Source organism: Dipodomys merriami, unplaced genomic scaffold (assembly GCF_024711535.1).
Source record: "Dipodomys merriami isolate MVZ:Mamm:240054 unplaced genomic scaffold, mDipMer1.0.p SCAF_39, whole genome shotgun sequence".
Classification (NCBI taxonomy): Eukaryota; Metazoa; Chordata; class Mammalia; order Rodentia; family Heteromyidae; genus Dipodomys; species Dipodomys merriami.
In genome coordinates, this window is record NW_027205492.1 from 6,644,608 (window position 1) to 6,660,467 (window position 15,860).

The 15,860-nt window shown below is 46.0% G+C and overlaps 1 protein-coding gene across 8 annotated transcripts in view; it reads left to right on the forward strand.

The window, feature by feature from the left end:
• Window positions 1-6,961: 6,961 nt before the first annotated feature.
• Ncoa3 (nuclear receptor coactivator 3) overlaps window positions 6,962-15,860 on the forward strand; it is a 96,095-nt gene continuing 87,196 nt past the window's right edge. For 6 of the 8 annotated variants that reach the window (XM_069989949.1, XM_069989950.1, XM_069989944.1 and 3 more), the window contains exon 1: window positions 6,962-7,050. The gene's annotated coding sequence lies outside the window, so the exon portion shown is untranslated. Of the gene's footprint in view, window positions 7,051-8,058; window positions 8,147-8,186; window positions 8,275-15,860 lie in introns of those variants that run through there. The other 2 variants (XM_069989945.1, XM_069989946.1) reach the window with 2 other exon arrangements.

Genomic DNA, 15,860 nt, shown 5'->3' on the forward strand with positions numbered 1-15,860 from the left:
GGCAGGATTACCCTCACTATTTAAGTTAAAATCATTTCACCACCTCAAACAGTAAACTTCCCCATCCCCCTGTCATTTGGCAATCACTACATCACTAACTTATTTTCTGGTCTTTTTTTTTTTTTTTTTTTTTGCCAGTCCTAGGGCTTGAACTCAGGGCCTATGCTCTGTCTCTGAGCCTCTTTGTGCTCGAGGCTGGCACTGTACCACTTGGGCCACAGAGCCACTTCCAGCATTTTTTAATAGTTTATTGGAGATAAGAGTCTTGGGCTGGGAATGTGGCTTAGTGGTAAAGTGCTTGCCTCGCATGCATAAAACCTAGGTTCAGTTCCTCAGTACCACATACAGAAAAGGCTGGAAGTGGCATTGTGCCTCAAGTGGTAGAGTGCTAGCCTTGAGCAAATAGAAGCTCAGGGACAGTGCCCAGGCCCTGAGTTCAAGCCCTAGAACGGGCAAAAAAAAAAGTCTCTGGTACTTTTCTGCTTGAGCTGGCTTCAAACCACGATCCTCAGATCTCAGCCTCCTGAGTTGCTAGGACTATAGACGTGAGCCACCAGTGCTTGGTCTATTTCTAGCTTTCTTTTTTTTCTTTCTTTCTTTTTTTTTTTTTTGCCAGTCTTGGGGCTTGAAAAAAGGGCCTGGGCACTGTCCCTGAGCTTCTTTTGCTCAAGGATAGCACTCTATTACTTGAACAACAGCACCACTTCTGGACTTTCTGTTTATGTGGTACTGAGGAACTGAACCCAGGGTTTCATGCATGCTACGCAAGCACTCTACCACTAAGCCACATTCCTGCCTGGCCTATTTCTTATGCTGGTTCTTTTTGTTTGTTTTGTTGTCAGTCCTAAGGCTTGAACTCTGGGCCTGGCTGCTGTCACTGATCTCTTCAGCCTGAAGATAGAGTTCTGCCACTTGAGCCACAGCTCCACTTTCAGTTTTCTGGTGGTTTATTGGAGATAAGAGTCTCATGGACTTTCCTGCTGGTGCTAGCTTTGAATCACTATCGTCAGATCTCAGCCTCCTGAGTAGCTAGGATTATAGGCGTGAGCCATAGGCGCCCAGCTTCTGGTTCTTATTTGTGTATTTGATTTTGGTGCTGGGAACTCAGGGCCTCATACAGGTTCTATGGCTAATCTGCCTCCCCGCCCCAAGCAAATTGTCTATTCTGATTATTTGTATAAATCAAGTCATGTAATGTGTGACTGGCTTCTTCTACTTAGCATAATGCTTTGCATTGTGATGCTGTGTATCAGAATTTCTTTCCTTTTTCTGGCCAACTAATATTCCATGGTGTGGAACAGGTAAACCACTGTGTGCAATGGCTCACCAGTTGGGGTTTATTGGGATAATACTTCTGGGCTGTTATGAATGATGATTCTGTGAACATTTCTGCTGGTATTTGTGTAGGCGGTCTTCAGTCCTCCTGGACAATTGCCTGGATCTTAAGGCATCTCTGCATCCAGCTCTTCTCCCAGCTGGCTGTGCTATTTTCCAGTCTCACCCACAATGTATGGAAGTTCTGATTTTTTTCCCCACATCATGCCAACACTTCCCTCCCTCCCCCCATTTATGTGGTACTGAGGAACTGAACCCAGGGCCTCGTGCATGCTAGACAAGCACTGTACCGCTAAGCCACATTCTCAGCCTGTGCCAACACTTTTTATTTGAGCCATCCCACAATGGGTACTCTTGAATTCGGGGCCTGGGTGTTGTCCCTCAGCTCAAGGCGAGTGCTCTACCACTTGATCCACAGTGCCAATTCCGGTTTTCTGAGTGGTTTACTGGAGATAAGAGTCTCACGGCTCAGGCTGGCTTTGGACCTCGATCCACAGATCTCAGCCTCCTGAGTAGCTAGGATTACAGGCATGAGCCACCGGCGCTTGGCTTCACAATGGGTACTTTTTTTTTTTTTTTTTAATACATTTGATAGTAAGCTAATTCCCCTCCCCCATTAGTACATTGAATGTCTCAGAAAACAAACTGGGCACTGGTGCTCATACCTGTAATCCCAGCTACTCAGGAGGCTGAGATCTGAGGATACTGTGTTGAAGCCATCTGGGTCAGGGAAGTCCATGAGACTGTAATTTCTCTCTCTCTCTCTCTCTCTCTCTCTCTCTCTCTCTCTCTCTCTCTGTCTGCCAGTCCTGGGGCTTGAATTCAGGGCATGGGCACTGTCCCTGAGCTTCTTTTGCTCAAAGCTAGCACCACAGCACCACTTCTGACTTTTTCTGTGTATGTCATGCTGAGGAATCGAACCCAGGGCTTTATGCATGCAAGGCAAGCACTGTACCACTGAGCCACCTTCCCAGCACAAGACTGTAATTTCTAATCACCAAAGAGTCAGAAGTGGAGCTATGGTTCAAGTGGTAGAGCACCAGCCTTGAGTGGAAAAAGCAAAGGGGCAATGCCCAGGTCCTGGGTTCAAGGCCCCCCCCCCATTCACACACATACACCCATAGCAAATAAACCAATCAACTAGCAAGGAGTTGGGCTTCAAATTCTTCCATCCATGGAGAGACACTTACAGGTCATAGGGCAGGACAATTCCCCTGCAGCCAATACAAGGGCCAATTCCAGTTGGCTCTGGGAGATCCCTGGCACACACACAAAAAATCCCAGGTTGGCCCAACCCTCATCTGGGTTGAATGAAAGAAGCATGAATAAGGTTACTCTAGGTCAGAAAGGCTGAAAGATGAGCTGTTAATAGGATTCTTCTCAGAGATGTCTTCCTTTTAAGCAAGACAACAAATAAAAAAAGTATTCCTTGACCCCCAATCCCATCCTTCTGCCTGCTACCTGTCTGTCTGTCTGCCTGCCTGCCTGCCTGCCTATCTGTCTGTCTGTTTGTCTGTCTGTCTGTCTGCCTGTCTGTCTGTCTGCCTGCCTGCCTGTCTGTCTGTCTGTCTGTCTGTCTGTCTGTCTACCTGTCTACCTGTCTGTCAGGAGAAGCCTGGACAGAGCCTGAGTGTGGTGTCTTACCTTCAGATTAGGTATCCATTACTAATGGCCACAGGTCACAGGCGTTTGCAGTGTCCAATTTCTACTTTGCAGGGAAACTTCAGACTGAAAGAACCATGTTAAGGCAAAAAATAGGAGGAAAGAGCACACGGACACTGCCTCTTCCTGATTAACCCCGGTATGTCCCATGTTTGGATCTGCTGTATGTTGTCACTATGAACATTGTAGAGCAGGCTCTGAGCCCTGGACAGGGTTCCTCAGGTTTTCAGGACTGGTTTTACTCAGTCCTCGTGATATCCCCATGATTCAGAGGGTGCTGCTGTTGCTGGTTTTATTGCTGTTTTTATTTTAGAAGATGGAGGCACAGAAAGTTCACAAAACTAGCGATTATCACACAGCTTTGTAAGTAGCAGAACAGGCTTAGCAGGTAAAGCACCCAAGTCGTATGCTTTTTTTTTTTTTTTTTTTTTTTTGCATTGTGGGGATTGAACTTAGGGCCTCAGGCACGTTAGGCAGGTTTTCTACAATTTAATTCATGTCCTCAGCCCTTTCTTGCTTTTGAGTTATTTTCTGAATTCTTCTAGGCACCATAGATAAATGCTGCTATACCCAGTTTCTTGATTAAAACAGGGTCTTAATGCCTGGTCTGGCATTGAGATCTTCCTGATGTCCCTTTTTCTCTCCAAGTAGCTGGGGTTCCAGGCAAGAACCACCTCACTTGGCAAAGCTTACATGTATGTGCATGTGGCATGTGTGTGTGTATGTCTATGTGGATGGGGGCTTGAACTCAGGACCTGGATGGTGACTCTTAGCTCAAGGCGGGTCCTCTATCACTTGAGCTGTAGCTTCACTTCTGCCTTTTTTAAAAATTCTGGTTAATTGGAGAGAAGAGTTTCATGGACTCTCCCTGGGCTAGCTTCAAAATATAATCATCATGGTGGGAATGTCGCTCAGAGTGCTTGACTAGCATGCATGAAGCCCTGGGTTCAATTCCTCAGTACCACCTATACAGAAAAGGCTGGACGTAGTGCTGCTGCTAGCCTTGATCTAGCCTTGAGCAAAAGAAGCTCAGGGACAGTGCCCAGGCCCTGAGTTCAAGCCCCAGGACTGGAAAACAAAAATAACTGTGATAACCAAATCTCAGCTTCCTGAATAGCCAGGATAATAGGCATGAACCACCAGCACCTAGCATACCATATGCTCTTTTTGTTTATTGGGTTTTTGTTTTTTTTTTGTCAGTCATGGGGCCTGAACTCTGGGCCTGGGCACTGTCCCTCAGCTCTTCAGCTCAAGGCTAGTGCTCTACCACTTGAGCCACAGTGCCACTTCTGGTTTTTTCTGCTTTATGTGGTGTTGAGGAATCAAACCCAGGGCCTCATGCATGCAAGACAAGTGCTCTACCACTGAGCCACCTTCCCAGCCCCAATCATATACTCTTAACTGCTACTCTGTGCTGTCACATAATAATGAAGCTATGCATGGTACACAGAATGCATGTAATATCAGTTCTCAGGAGACTGAGGCAGAAGAGGATGGAATCTGAGGTCAGCCTGAGCTATATAGCAAGACTCTGACTCAGAAAAGGAAGGTCTGGGGATGTAGCTCAGTGGTAGAACAGCCTGGCACACACAGCTTTCAGTTCAAACCTCAAGGCATAATGTAGGGGGCTGTGAGAACAGCAGAGACTGTAGCAGGGCCCTCAGGCTAGATGAGACACCTGAGAGGCATTCACTGTTCATGTAGTCCAAGGCTGAGCCAGCATGCCTTTATACCCTCCATGTTCCATTGCACCTAGAGATGGTCATGTGGTCCAGTTGCTCCTGTAATGAGAGGTAGGGACATGTGTTGGAGCAGGGAAGAGGATACTTCTGGAAAGGGTTCTACATCTGAAAAATGGTTTGGGGAAGATAAAATAACTTTCTGTATCCATTCATTCTTCTGCTGCCTGCATTTGGACTGGATTGTGATGTAATGTTTCGGCTGCAGCAGCCACTTGGTGGCCATGAAGCTCTCAGTTAACAGAAAGACAGTAGGCTGAAGCTGGCCCTTGAGGAACACACCATGGAATGCTCTCATTTACTCCTTTGTAAAAGGCACAACAGAAGCCCCAGTACCTATGCTGTTGTGAATAAAAGATGTAAAGAATTTGAAAAATGGCCTAGAAAGTATAAGGTTTCTATGATTTCTGGCTAGTATCATATTTTAAAAATTTCTTTCAGCCAGGCGCTGGTGGCTAACATTTGTCATCCTAGCTACTCAGGAGGCTGAGATCTGAGGATTTTGGTTCAAAGCCAGCTGGGGCATGAAAGTCCGTGACTCTTTTTTTTTTGGGGGGGGGTCCAATCATGGGGCCTGAACTCTGGGTCTGGGCGCTGTCCCTCAGCTCTTCAGCTCAAGCCTAGCACTCTACCACTTGAGCCACAGTGCCACTTCTGGCTTTTTTCTTTTTGCATATATGGTGCTGAGGAATCGAACCCAGGGCCTCAGGCATGCAAGGCCAGTGCTCTACCACTGAGCCATCTTCCCAGCTCCAGTCCTGACGCTTATCTCCGGTTAACCACCAGAAAACCAGAAGTGATGCTGTGTTTAAAGTGGTAGAGTGCTAGCTTTGAGCTGAGCTGAAGAGCTGAGGGACAGAGTTCAGGCCCCCTGACTGACCCCCCCCCCTAAAAAAATTCTTTCAGTCTTTTTTTTTTTTTGCCAGTCCTGGGGCTTGAACTCAGGGCTTGGGCATTGTCCCTGAGCTTCTTTTGCTCAAGGCTAGCACTCTATCACTTGAGCCATGGCATCACTTCTGACATTCTCTGTATTTGTGGTACTAAGGAATTGAACCCAGGGCTTCATGCATGCTAGGCAAGCACTCTACCACTACCAGCTACATTACCAGCCCCCAGGTTCTTTTATTTTACTCACACAGAAGGCTTTGCCTGCTGGTTCAATATTATTATCTAATATACTCCACTTAAAATTTACTCCTTGAGTTCCTCTTACTCATCATAGCTCTACCTAAGAGGCTGAGATCTGAAGGTCAAGGTTCTGAGCCAGCCAGGACAGACAAATCCCAGAGACTTATACCTAATTAACTAGTAAAAAAAATCAGAAGTGGAGGTGTGGCTCAAGTTGTAGAGTGCTACCAGGAACAAAAAGGAGAGTGAACAAGAGGCCTTGAGTTAAAGCGCCACCCCCCTCTCCCCCCTACACACCTGAATCCAACTAACCAAAGGAAAAAACGGGGGCAAAAAAGGAAAAAAAAAATATCCTCAACCAAACCTCCGTATTTCACTTGGTTTTCACCTCTTCTCTGTGCGCTGCTATTTGAGTCCAGGCTAGTTGCTGGGAGAAGTCTCACTTCCTGGGTTGGTCTGGTTATTTTTTGTCACGGCTGGACTTGGGTTAGCTATTTTTATGTATTTATTTATTTTTGGCCAGCGCGCAGCAGAGGTGGTGGAGGTAGCGATGTGCTTTCCGCATTGCATCACATCAGCAGACATGTAATGACAGTCTGACCCTCGAAGAGGGGGGTGACACCAAGTCGATCGCTCACTCGACTCGGTTCACGTCGCGTCTGCCAGCTCTCTCCCTGGTAAAGCCTGCTATTCCCGGCAGCACATCAGAAACACCGGGAGAAACCTGAATATTCCCTGGCCGGGTAACCTTCCACCCGCTGACTTAAGGAGGCAGGTTTGGAGGGTCCGTCCCGGGCGTACAATAAATGCTCCCTTAGAAATTGCTAGATGGAGGCGAGCACGGGAGGAGACGGCACCCCGCCTCTGCGGGCCTGCCCAGGGCCGCGGATGCCCGGGGGCGAGGCGGGTCCCGCGTGGCCACGCCCTCGGCCTCCGCTGCCGGTGGGGCGGGGGCGCTGAGACCCAGGGCCAGCCGCGCACGGGCCCCTGGGACCGGTAGTGCTGGGCGTGGCCCGAGGACTACAAATCCCAGCGGTCCCCGCGCCTCGCCTCTGGCGGCTGCCGCCTCAGCCCCCTCACAGCGCCGGCGGCGGCCGCGGCGTACTCAGCGGCGGCGGTGGCGGCTGCGGGCAGAGCGGCGAGTTTCCGATTTAAAGCTGAGCTGCGAGGAAAATGGCGGCTGGCGGTGAGTGGAGATAAAGGAGGAGGCGGCGGCGACGGCGAGCGAGGGGTGGGGTGCAAGGCAGACGGCGGGGAGAGGGCGCGGCGCCCGGGCTGCCCGCCGCGAGCGGCGGCGGCGGCGGCTCCCGCGAGGCGCTGAGGGGCGCGCCGGGAGGGCGGGCGGCGCCGGGATGGAGTTTGGGGTGTCGGGGCCACCGCTTCTCTTCCGTCCCCGGGCAGCCCGCGGGCGGGGAGAGGAGCCCAGGCGGGGCGGCGGCGGGCTTGGGGGCTCGAGCGGAGTCCCGGATAGCAGGGGTTGCCCGGGAGTTCGGGGTGCCCCGGGGCCCCCACTTCCCCCTGCGGCCCCCGAAGTTGCGTCTCCCCCGGCCGCGCTCGGCCCTGGGGTTACCCGGAAGGGCATGGGCGTGCGGCGGAGCCCCCCGCCCGGCCCCGCGGACCCCCGCCCGGCCTCGGGGCCGCGCTGGCACCAGGCTGGCGTTTGTGGCTTTCTTCCCTCCCGCACTGGGGCATTTAACCAACAAACAGCTCCGGACCCGGGTTTCCCGCAGGATTCGCGTGTCGGGTCCCGGAGGCTCTGGGCAGTTCGTCTTGTCGGTGAAAAGGGGGTCGATTGGTCGGGGAGCCCACGGGTCTGGAAGTTTCGGGGTGCCCCGTTCCCACCACCACCGGCGCTTCTCTTCCTCCGTCCGGTCGCCCGTCTACCGCCAGTAGATCGGATCCAGAGTCGCCCGCCGGCGGGGACCGCAGCCCCGGGGTCCGTGCGGGGCGCGGGCAGCTCGAGGGCGTCTGGGGCCGGAAAGTTCAGCCAGAGAGCAGTTCGCGGGGCGGAGCACGGCGAACCCTCCCGAGCCCCGGGTTCACGGGTGCAGCGCTGGGAAGAGGGACGCGCTTCTCCCCGAGACGAAACTTCTTTTTTTTTTCTTTTTCCTCCTCCCCCCCCCCCCCCCATGCAAAGAGTTCCTTTTAGTAGTTTCAGAGCAGCGCTTCAAAGGCAACCTGTTTTGTGATTAAGGGTGAAGAAACCGGGAAGGCGAGGGGCGAGCTGTGTCGCTCCCGCGTGGACGGCAGTGGAGAGAGCGAGCGGAGTGCAGCGGTAGTGGGTTAGTAGCGTTATTCCGTCTCCCCCATCTTGCTCCGGCTGCCGCGTAGCGGCAGGTTGTTTGAGAAATGATGGAAAATCATAGATCCTCAGTGACTGCTGTTTGCACGAAAATGTTCGTGGAAACCGGTATGTTCGGGAACCGTCTTTCTCCACCCCTCCTCCCCCCCCTTAAAATCTATTCTTATACCTGTACTGGGCTTGAACTCAGAGCCTGGGTGCTGTGCTTTTTCCCCTCAAGGCTGCTGCTACTCTACCACCTGAGCCATATATCTCCACTTCTGGCTCTTCGGTGATTAGAGACCACAGTCTCATGGACTTTCTTAACCAGGCTGAAGGATCCTCAGATTTCAGCCTCCTGAGTAGCTAGATTACAGGCATGAGCCACTGGCGATTGGTGAACTGTTTGTTCTTTAAGACATGATTCTTTCGTATAGGATGCCCAATTGAAAAGGTATAAAAGCACTCAAAAATGAATCCACACCCTCCAGTTTCCCCATTGGGGCGATGACAGTTAGTATCTTGTAGAGTATCTCCGACTTTCATTCTAATTGTTTTAATATTTTCTTTGGAAACACACTCCTGTTGGATATACAAAGCAGGGAGAGAAAATGGACAAAAAAGGGGAGATGTGGTGGAAATACCGTTTTTTTTTTTCTGTCTTAAAAAAAGAATAATGATACTCTTAGAAAGGCCCTTTGGAACTTAGCTGCGATTGTTGGTTTAGGCACTAACACTCGTGAAGAAATAACTATCACCAGGCTTCAGGGAGAAGAGCCCTGCGGGGTTCATCGCATGCATGTAAGATGAAGCCTCTGTTTGTAAAATGTAAAATGATATTGAACACCATAGCTCCTGTCACTAGAGGATGCTTTGGGTTTTAAATGTAAATACACAGTAATCTAAATTGCCAGTGATCCTAAATTGCAGGGTATGTTAGATATTGGTAGAAATGACTTAATTGTCCAATCACCACTAAAAAAGAGTGTCAAATGCCAGCTATGGGCGTGTAGTAGATGGGATTTGTGGACTGAGTGCAGGCTGCGTGTTTCTACCGCAGTTGTAGGAAATGTTTCTACCTGAAAATCTCCTTTTAACTACAGAGGCTTTGAAAATACAACATTCATCATCATAAACAAGATTTGCAAAGTAAGTTTAGAATTTTTAGAAACTAGACAGGAAGAGTCTCGATTTGTAGCTCAGGCTGGCCTTGATTGAAATGGAGATCTTAGGTCAGCCTCCCAAGTGCTGGGATTATGGGTGTGGTGGCTAGAATGGTTTAAAAAATTTACTTAAAACAGATCACTAAACCACTTCAGTAGTAGTGCAGGTAGACTATTAGGGATTAGAGATATTTTTCTGTCTGAATATATTTTGAGTGCTGGGGGTTGAATCTAACTAATATGGGCTGTACACTTGAGTCCCCCACACCTCCAGTTTCACTGTATTTTGAAAGTGGTTTGTGCATTTCCCTTTGTGTGAAAATTTTATTGTGCCCGTGACCCCCTAAGTAAATGAGCCTACATATTGTATTGGACCCCGGACCCTGGGAAATGTATTAAAAAATGTTCTTGGCATGACTGCTTACTAATGGCTTGGGGGGGGGGGTGGCGGTGCTGGGGATCTAACTAAGGGTCTCATGCATGCCAAGCAAGCATTTTAATCACTGAGCTATATAAACGTAAGTCAGCTAAAATCTTGTTGACTAGTACTTTGAGAAAGCCTCACTATGTCAGGGCCATCACTCTAAAGAAAAATAATTTATTTAATAATTAAAAAAAAGATTTAGGTTTTGTATATATTACCTGTGTAAGTCTAGAATAGTTCCTTTTAAGCCCAATACTACCATACTTTTGAGAATTTTCTAATATTTTGTAGCCTGGACACTAGGGATAAAAAGCCCACTTTTGTCCTGTTCCTAAATTGATTATTACATAAATGGCTTTAAGGTTTCTTTTTTCTTTTTTCTTTTTTTAGGCTGTATAATTTCAAATCTTGGCCAGAGGATGTAGAATACTTTTTTTTTTTTTTTTTGCTGTCAGTCCTGGGGCTTGAATTCAGGGCCTGCACACTGTCCCTGAGCTTCTTTTGCTCAAGGCTAGCACTGTACCACTTGAGCCACAGCACCACTTCTGGCTTTTCTTCTGTTTATGTTGTACTGAGGAATCGAACCCAGGCAGGGCTTTATGAATGCTTGGCAAGCACTCTACCCCTAAGCCACATTCCCAGCCCCATGAAAACTTTTAATTTGTTGCAAATTTAGGATAAGTATAGCCTCTAGTAGCTACTTGCCTATGTGGCAAATTTGCCACAATTTAATACAGTTACTGTCAGTGCTTTTCTGCTACTAGAAAAACTAGTTGTCTATCATGATTTAAAAGATATTCTAGTTTCTCATACATTGAACTAGAGATTAGTCATACCAGTTTGGTTTGAATTTACTGTACTGAATGGTATAGTCTTTTTCTTGCACCCCCACCCCCCATTATTGAGTAGCTAAAGCTCTAGCAGCAGAAGGTCAGCACTGAACTTTCATATTAGCTTTTTTCTTCTTTTTCATAGTTCTGTAAATTGAAAGGAAAAGGCTGACTGTACATTTAGATTCCAGGGATAGTTTGGGAACTAAGTGTTACAGTAAAATGTTGGCATTGTCTCATTTTTATGAGCGTTTTTTGATTGGGGAGGGAATTACAAAATAGATTTAAGGAGGGAGGAGTGGCTCTTGGAGTTAGGCACATCCACTAGTTTTGTTTTTGTTTTTGTTGTTGTTGTTGCTGTTGTTGGTTGTGGGGCTTGAACTTTGGGCGTGGGCGCTGTCCCTCAGCTCTTTAGCTCAAGTCTAGTACCCTACCACTTGAGCCACAGAGCTATTTCTGGTTTTCTGGTGGTTAATTGGAGATAAGAGTCTTACGAACTTTTCCTGCCTGGGCTGAATTTGAACTATGATCCTCAGATCTCACCCTCCTGAGTAGCTAGGATTACAGGCCTGAGCCACCAGCGCCAGGCTTCATCTACCAGTTAATTTGTTAGGTAAATAAATTTGATTCATAGTTTTTGAGAGGTTTCTATGAGATTATTTTGAGTTATCCACAGCTTAACCTTCCAAATGTAGCATATACCACTCAAATTGACTTGAGTTTAAATGCTTTTCCAACCTTTTTTTTTTTCCACTTTTTTTTTGTCTTTTCTTTTTTGATACTGGGGATCGAATCCAGGATGTTGCACTTGCTAGGCAAACGCTTTGCTACATCCCTGCCCTTTCCAACCTTCTTGTAGAAAGTTGTCAAATGAACAGGAAAGTGATTGGGATACACACAGCATGACTAGAAGAGAAGACCTGGAGAGATTAGGAGGCCAGCCAGGTTAGTCACTAACGAGATAACCTTAGACTACATACTGTCAGTTCCCAATTTTGTCAGGGTTAATCTTGTTTGGTGGGTATTGCTGTCTAGGTGAATTTATAGTGGGGACAGTAATAAAAGTCTATTTAACTATCTATGTAGTAAACTTTGTGGCCTAGAGGACAGGAAGGGAGTTGGATCTGACTGGCAAACAGGTTTTGCTTGTGTGTGCATGTGTGTGTCCGCACCTGGGCGCGCGCGGGCACGTGTGTGTGTGTGTGTGTGTGTGTGTGTGTGTGTGTGTGTGTGTGTGTGTGTGTGTGTGTGTGTGTGTGTGTGTGTGTGTGTGTGTGTGTGTGTGTGTGTGTGTGTGTGTGTGTGTGTTGGTCCTAGGACTTGAACTCAGGTCCTGGGTGCTTTCCTTGAGCTTGTTTTCTTTTTCTTTTTCTTTTTTTCCCAGTCCTAGGGCTTGAACTCAGAACCTGAACTTCTTTTGCTTAAGGTCAGCACTCTACCACTTGAACCACAGGGCCACTTCTGGCTTTTTCTGTTTATGTGTTACTGAGGTATCGAATCCAGGGCTTCAAGCATGCTAGAAAGACTAAGCCACATTCCCAGCCCTCCCTGAACTTTCTTGTTGAAGGGAAAACTATCATTTGAGCCATAGCTCCATTTCTGGCTCTTTGGTGGTTAATTGGAGAAAAAGAGTCGCACAGACTTTTCTTGCTGGGGCTGGCTTTGAACCATGGCCCTCAGATTGAGCCTCCTGAGTAGCTAGTATTGTAAGCATGAACCCCAAGTCCTGGGTGGGTTTTGCTTATTTAAAAAGAATTTTCTGAGAGCAAATGGACCAGTGTCTTTTCTGGTTGGCTCCCTCCCATTTCCTGGCCTGTTTTTATTTTTTGGTTAAGAACATCTCTGCTGTGTCATGCTTTTTTCTTCTTCATTAATTAAAAAAAAAATAGATCTATTTAAGGTATGGCTTTTTTTGTTTCCTGTTCTATAGAGATAATTTTGTTGATAAAATTTTTGTCTACATTTTTTTGTCTATTCTGTGAATTTTGTTTGGTAACCTCCTTGGTTAGAGCTGTTAGCGAAAGTTATAAAAACTCACGTTCTAATTAGAATTCTAAATTTAACTCTTTTATTACCCACATGATGGTGAGAATGAAGTATTGGCCTGGGTACTACAGAGTAATGGATAATCTGCTCCCTGGGGCTTTGCTTTTGGTAGCTATGGCAGCTGAATTGGAGTGCTGGATGGCTAGATGGAGAAGGACTGCAGAAGTCAGTGTAATCCTCAATTAGGATAAGCCTTATGGTTAATTGAATGTTGAGTGTGTAGTTTAAATCCCATTATAATAAACTCCAGGGGACTAGTTAAATTATTTTATTGTATTGGATTATTAGGCTTTATTAAATTTATTTAAAATAAATTAGGTGTTTTTGTTCCAAGTGTTAGAAGTTTTAGAAAATTTCTATTACAGAATTTGAGGCTGGGAATGTTAGTGGTAGAGTGCTTACCTAGCATGCATAAAGCCTTGGGTTCGATTCCTTAGTACCACATAGAAAAAGCCAGAAGTGGACCTGTGGCTCAAGTGTAGAATGTTATCTTTGAGCAAAAGAAGCTCAGGAACAGTGTGCAAGCCCTGAGTTCAAGCCCCGGACTTAGGGCCTCATGCTTCCTAAGCTAGTACTCTGTTACTTGAGCCATACTTTCAGCCTGAACTTTACCATTTTAAATGCTTTTGCCAAAATTCAAGAATCTGTGTGAAGTAGGCAGATAATTTATTCCCTCTTGGGTCTTGAGTAGCTTCATTGGCTTATCTCAACAACCTACCTAATAAGTTCATTAATTATCACATGTGAGAGGAAGAGAGGGAATCTTCAAACCCTCAGGTAACTTAATGCTTAAAATTTCCTGGCAGCAGTGGGGTAGGGAGCTGGGGTCCTGTCATGGGGCCTGAACTCTGGGCCTGGGCACTGTCCCTCAGCTCTTCAGCTCAAGGCTAGTGCTCTACCACTTGAGCCACAGCGCCACTTCCGGCTTTTTTCTTTTTGCTTATGTGGTGCTGAGGAATCGAACCCAGGGCCTCATGCATGCAAGGCAAGCGCTCTACCACTGAGCCACCTTCCCAGCTTGGCAGCTTCTTAATATGCATTTTAGTATAAAATTTTCATTTCATTTTGTGTAAATTACCTGTAGGTAATCTAGTAATAATAGCTCTTTTCAGTTCAATGTACAGGTCAATTCAGTGGCACAGTTTTTTAAAGAAAAGTAATGGTAAAAAAAAAAAAAGACAAGTAATGGTAATAATTTATTTTTTAGAAAGATTTTATTTACACTTATGGAAAAATCAGTATTTTTTGCAATTAAGTTTCCTTTGTGATCTATGTTTTTGATTGGTATTTATCAAACTTCAGGTATTTAAATACCATCTTTATATCTAAGGCTTGCCGTTTTTTAGTTTGTTCAGAGAATTTTGATTGGGTGCAGCAAGACATTTTTGAAGTCATTCTTTTAAATAGATGTTCCATGAAGGAGGGAAAATCTGAAAGAGGGAATTTCAAAGCAGCCCAAGCCAGTGTTTTGAAAGTTCTGTCTTAAGAATGACTGCCTGGTAGGCAGGAAGCCTGCAGTTGTATTGTGGTATTGTTCTCTCTTGCATTTGAGAACTAAAGTACAAAAGAGGAGAAAGAAAGCACGAGGAGAGAAAAGAAAGGGGTTAACAATGAAAAGGGGAGAACGTTTAGAGTAAATATTCTTAGCTCTTCTGCTTAAATAAATCTAAGGCCAAATTATTTTAACTTTGAGAGCAGATGTTTATCATAATCTAAATGTTCTTAACTGATGTTTTTGTTGAAAAGTTAATTGCTATTGGAGAGAGCACGGTCATCTACTCAGTTTCAAAACAACTTAAAATTTACTTATGAAAAATTTTAAATATTTTTTTCCCATTTGGTACTTGATGAAAATAATTTGTTAGTTACTTTGAAAAGAATTTTTAGCAGTGAAGAGTTTACAATACTGTGTAAGCACGGATTGTTAAGTTTGTGCAGATCCATCTTGCCAGGGGAATTTTTAAATTTATAAAATAAAGGAGTGTACTTTAAGTTCTTCAGGTTTTCTTTTCTTTTTTTTTTTTTTTGTCTGTTTTGGGGCTTGAACTCTGGCCTACGTGCTGTCGCTCAGCTCTTCAGCTCAAGGCTAGGGCTCTCTCTACCACTTGAGCCACAGCTCCACTTCCAGTTTTCTGGTGGCTTATTGGTGATAAGAGTCTCATGGACTTTCCTGCCTTTGCTGGCTTTGAACCGTGATCCTCAGATCTCAGCCTCCTGAGTAGCTAGGATTACAGGTGTGAGCTACTGGTGCCCAGTGAATGATTTATTTTTTAAAGTTTTTTTTTGTATGTGTGTGTGTGTTTGGTATTGAGGATTGAACACAGTGCCTCTTTGGTAAGCAAGTGCTCTACCATTTGAACCATGCCTCCAGTGCCATTTTGCATTGGTTATTTTTTTTTTTTTTTTGGGTCCGGTCATGGGGCCTAACTCTGGGCCTGGGCGCTGTCCCTCAGCTCTTCAGCTCAAGGCTAGCGCTCTACCACTTGAGCCACAGCGCCACTTCCAGCTTTTTTCTTTTTGCTTATGTGGTGCTGAGGAATCAAACCCAGGGCCTCATGCATGCAAGGCAAGCACTCTACCACTGAGCCACCTTCCCAGCACTGCATTGGTTATTTTTGAGGTAGGGTCTTGCTTTATTATTCCCAGGGCAGGCATGAGCTGTGATTCTCATACCTGTGTGTCCCTGTGTGACTGAGGATGACAGGCTCATGCCACTGTAGGGGCTCCCTTGCCTATATCCACCTCCCAGGTAGCTAGGATTATAGACTTGAGTTACCATGCCCAGCTTATATTTCAGTTTTGTTGTACGTGAGATTAAATCTGCTAGGCAAACTATAGTTGAGCTTGATCTTACCTTTTGTTTTTGGAGACAGCTATGTTGCTGTATTGACTAGGCTTGCTTAGACTAGTGTTGAACTACCAGTCTTCCTGCTTTGACTTCCTTAGTACTGGAATTACTTGACTATACCATTGTGGCTGGCTTTCTATTACAATTTTATTGATCAAACATCAAGTGAACTAAAGCTCTTTACATTTGATAATGATGTGAAGTCAGATGCAGAATTTAGTGGTGATTCATCGTTAACATTTGAGGAACAGGATGATTTTAAATTGTTGCCTTCACCATTGCATATGCTGTAAGCAGGTTAGATTTGTGCAAGTGAGCAAGAAAAGAGCATTTTCAGGTCCTCCCTCTGATGTAAAAATAGTGATATTCTGTCTACTCTCAGTAAAGCTGTCATCAGTGAAATG